Raw genomic sequence first — 4,991 nt, 5'->3', positions numbered from 1 at the left:
GCTAATATTTGCATTCCCATTTTAAAGCATTTCCACACACAATACTTTTCTCTGCAGAATGGCTCATACGGCAAGTATGCAAATACTACTTTTCTGTGACATAGTTTTTATTATCTTCACCATTTTCCAGATAAAGGAAATGAGGCTCAAAGGTGTAATTTGTCCAGCGCCATTCACTCTTGAATGGCAGAATCAGGCCCACACTCCACGACCATGAAGTTGGCCTACCAATTTCACTAGGCCTGATTATAGGGCAGAACCTGACATCTTGTCTTAGGGAAAGGGAGATTCATTAGTGGCTTGCTTTTGGACATGTGTGGGCACATGGGACATGTGTAAGATATCTAGACTGTGTCTTTAAATAGCTCAGCAAATGCCTCGTGTCTTATAACTAGTTTTGTGACTATCTTTTGAATTTAGGCTGAATCAAATAGGCTATATGACTTACAAGGGGAATGTAAGGATATCCGTCATGATGGGAAAGAAGTTAAATCATTCAGGGTGTTAAATACGCAACAGGGATAAAGCCCTCGGTGCTGCCAAACCTTGCTTGATAAAATGTGTCAGGGTCAGTTATATTGTGCTGCAAGGAAACAATCCCCAAATCTCAATGGTTTATTTACCTTAAGAAAAATGTAGGAGCTGGGGAGATGGCTCAGTGGCATAAGCACTTCCCTGGCAAGCACAAGGGCCTGAGTGCAATCCCCAGTTCTGCAAAAAAAAAAAAAAAAGGAAAGAAAAAAGAAAAATGTGTTTCTACATTGCAATCATGTCCTCTGTGGATGAAGAGGAGCTCTTCCCTGCAGTCAGATAAGAGACCTAGGCTGCTGTGCAGGGACATGTGTTGAGGCAAACTGAACACTTCCTCAAAGCTTTTACTTTAGTACTACCATAGGAGTACTAAGCACATAGCACTAAGTACTATTAGTACTAAGTACTACTCAGGTGCTACTTGAGGAAGCCTTTGCTGATCTCTTGAGATTGGCTCAGAGATTTGTCAATCACACTGAAGGAGCATCTGGCTTGTCCTATCCACTAGGGGATAGACAGGAACCACATCTTGGTCTTTACTGTGATTTCCGCATGACTCCTGTCCCGTCTGCTGATCAGGTGCCTGCTTGCCCATTGCAAGCTTGAATGTATCAGCCCCATTTTATAGGTAAGCTCTCCATCCATATTCTTTCAAGCCGCATTTGCAGGATCTTCACATTTCAAAGACACCAGTCCTCAGAGCCCCTTCCAGAGGTCCTGTTCTTCCCACCCCTCCCATGATATCTCTTCCTTTTCTGTATCGCTGAGATGCTTCTTCCAGATGCCCAAGTTCCAGCTGCAGCTCCTGTGTGTACCAGTTTGTGACTATGGCTAAAGCTGAGTTCCCCCTCCTGGCCTCCTTCCTATTTGTAAAGATGGGATGAGTGACTGCTCCACTCTAATGATATAGGGAAATGAAACTCCCAACCTGAAAGGTACCCAGGATGAGTTTGTGTTCTCTAAAACCAAAGAATGAATTTTAGGAACAAGGGTAAGAGCAGAATATTTACTGGGGGAAAGAAAGCTTCTGTCCAAGAAGGGACAGAAGGGGGACCTTAGCAGATTGCTCTGGGGAAGCTACCATTCCCAGGGATTTTTATGGAGTAAAACCGTATGGTGAGGCAGGTCTAAAGTGGCGAATATAGGAACTCACTTAGGTGGGCATGAGGTGGGACAAAACTGTGGTCAACCAATAAGGTTACAAGCACCATTGCTCCAGTAAAACTGATTAAATCCAGGACCAAATGGGGAAGCGAGTCACATAGCAAGTGGGAATGAATATAGAACAGGACTTTATCCAGTAGCCAGTAGCAGTTGGATTAGTGACTCTCCCTGGCTTCCTCAAGGTGATGATCAACACTGGATGCTTACCTTTAGGGAGGTCAGCATGTATTTGATCTTTGGTCTTTAGGTTTGGCCCACAGCAGGAACAGCCACCTCTCATATAGTTGCCAGTGTCTTATCTTCACTGCTATCTCCTTGAGGCCCTGGCCCACAGATCTTAGTGGACCATAGGTGCACAAACTGTTTCAAACTCCTATTCCTATCCAATCCCTTGATTCCTCTTCCAGCTTCACGAATAGTCTTACAGTATTTTAACTAGGTAACCATGACAACCACAGTTAAAACATATACAATAGTCAGCAAGGACATTATGTATTTATGATACACAGAAGTGGATATAATGGTGTCCAGGAGCCCAGCACGGAGCCTTGCACTGAAGAGGCTGATCCAGTCTCCCCAAGGGGCTTGGCCTTTACCAGTCACCCCCTCCCTTCCTTATTGCCCAGCACAGGTTTCTCCCTCAACCTGCCTGCACTGATGTCCTCTCTTGGGCTGTCTGCTTTCTTCCCTCTCTCCTGCCTTCCTTTTTCTCCCCTCTCTCTGTGGTCTCCTTTCTCATGGACATGGACACTGACCTTTGATTCTGAGCTTCTGGGCACAGAAAAACCACCCAGAACCTTCAAAGCACCTTGATATGGCTCCTGCAGCCTGGTGTATCCAGCCAAGAATTACAGTTTCAGACTTCTGTTGCTCCAAAGTGTGGGCCACGGACCTGCAGTCCCAGCACCACACAGAGCTTGTGCAAATGCAGCGTCTCAGCAGGATCCAGGGTTACTGAGTAGAAAGTGCCCTTCAACAAGACCTCCAGGTGAATCTTAGACCACCCGGTGTGAAGAAGCTTTGCTTCAGGAGGGGGGAGAGGGCTGCTAGTTAGCATAGAAATAAAGGGATCCAGGCAAAGCTAAGAAGGCAGCTCAGAAGAAAAGGGCTTGCCTAGCATGTGTGAGGCCTTGGGTTAAAGCTCCAGTACTAGGAGGATGGGGAGGGGGGACATAGAGGTGGGGAGATGAGTAGGGCGCAGTTTGGAGGAGGGCAGGATATGAATATTTACCACTGAGCTGGGGAGGGCATTCCTAGAAAGGCCGGCACCAACGGTGGCTCAGATCTTGCAGGATGTCATTCTAGTGTTGTTCTTGGGAAGATACGTTGTTGTCAGACCTGCAGGGTTATTCTAGTTGTTCCTGGGGAATACATTGTATTCTTTTCTTTGTGGGCTGGGAGGTTGAACCCAGGGCCTTGTGCATGCTAAGTGCTCCACCACTAATTTGTGTTCCAGCCTCCCTTCCATTTTCCCTTGCAGTCCTAGGGATTGAACCAAGGACCTTGCACACAGTAGACAAGGGCTCTACCAACGAGCTACATTCTACATTCCTAGACCATTTTAAATTTTAAGACAGTCTTTCTGAATTTCTGAGGCTAGGTTTACACTCACAATCCTCCTGCCTCAACCACCTAAATAGCTGGGATTACAGGCCCGTGCCGCTATACCTGGCCTCACACTGTACTGTATCTGCTAATCTAGGTAGTTACCTTTCCACAGGACTGCTTAATGGTGACATTGTGACTCACACCCACCTGTCACTCAAACAGTTTCAGACTACAATAAAACTTGAATTTTAATCCGAGGCTCTGGAAGATAACCTAATTATTAGTTAATAAAAAAAAAAATCTACACAGGGCCGGTGAGATAGTTCAGCGGACTAAGCACCTGCTTAGGCAAGCTCAGGGACCCAGGTTTAATCTCTGGTCTGCATGCTGTTCCAGGCCCTTCCCTGAGTACACTGAGCAGGCCACTGAGATCAAGTATGGTAGATCATGCCTCTAATCCCAGTTCTGGGGAGACTGAAAACAGGAAGATCACTATGAGTCCAAGCTGCATAGTGAGACCCTGTACCAAATACATAAAAAATAATTTTTTTTAAAAAAATCTGCAAAACAGAAAAGACAAAGGCAGAAAGACGTTTGAGAGAAAACAACAGATGTGCCACTTACACAGATACAGACAGGGGGCCAAAGCATCTGAGCCAGACACGGGCTGACTCTCAGTCAAACTCAGGAGACTGGTGGGTGGTGGGAAAAGGAGAAAGTGCAGGAAGCCCAGGATGCATGAAAAAATAGCTTACTTTATGAGCATGAGTAAGTAAGACTAGTTTTTGTTTTTGTTTGGCTTTTGGATTATTTGTTACTGAGGATTGAACCCAGGGGCTTTCTGCAGAGCTACAGCTCCAAGCCTTAATACTTATTTATTTTAAATTTTGTTTCAAGGTTTCCCTAAGTCACTGAGTCACCCAGGCTAGGCTTGATTTTTTTTTTTTTTTCTCCAGAACTGGGGATTGAACTCAGGCCCTTGCCCTTGAGCTTGCCAGGAAAGCGCTTATTCTACTGAGCTATTGCCCCAGCGCAGGCTTGAACTTTTGACCCTCCTGCCTCAGCCTCCCAGCGAGCGGAGATTACAGGCATGTTCCATCATACCTGGCTTCAGTGAGGATTTTCAAAAGTGTTTCTGAGGCACAGAGAAGAGGCTGCCTCTTGGTAGCAGAGTCCTCTTTGGGAGCAAGTTGGAAAGTTCCTTTATGCCAGATGCCAGAAGATGCTGGCATTCCCTGTGGGCACTCCTGAGACCTGGACACCAGCATCAACATTAAGACGAAACCTTAAATTGGAATGTCAGATAAATCATGAATAATTTGAAATACATATATGCCAAATATTACATGCCAGGGCCAGCCTACCTCAGGATTATAGCCTGCCCACAAGGCATTGGACCAGGTAAAGTGAGCTGAATGCAAGTGTGTCCTTGGGGCCAGGAAGCCCAGCCCTAGCTCTCTAAGAGTCATCCTGTTTTTGAATTTAGGATGAAATGGGGATGGGCAATGTTAGGTTAGGGTGGGACAGTCTTTATGAGACATTATGCTGTGTTGTTCACTTTGAAATACATTTTGCCTTACAAAGGTGGAAACTATCAACACACTGTCTACATTATCTTTTAATAGATGGGGTAATTCAGGGAATGTATAACTATAACAGTAATATAGTTTTGCCTATAATGGTGGTGTATACCTGTAATCCAAGCTCCACAGGAGGCTGAGGCAAGAGAATTACAGATTCGATGGGCA

Source organism: Octodon degus, unplaced genomic scaffold (assembly GCF_000260255.1).
Source record: "Octodon degus isolate 3935 unplaced genomic scaffold, OctDeg1.0 scaffold00058, whole genome shotgun sequence".
NCBI lineage: Eukaryota > Metazoa > Chordata > Mammalia > Rodentia > Octodontidae > Octodon > Octodon degus.
This window is presented reverse-complemented; position numbering follows the sequence as displayed.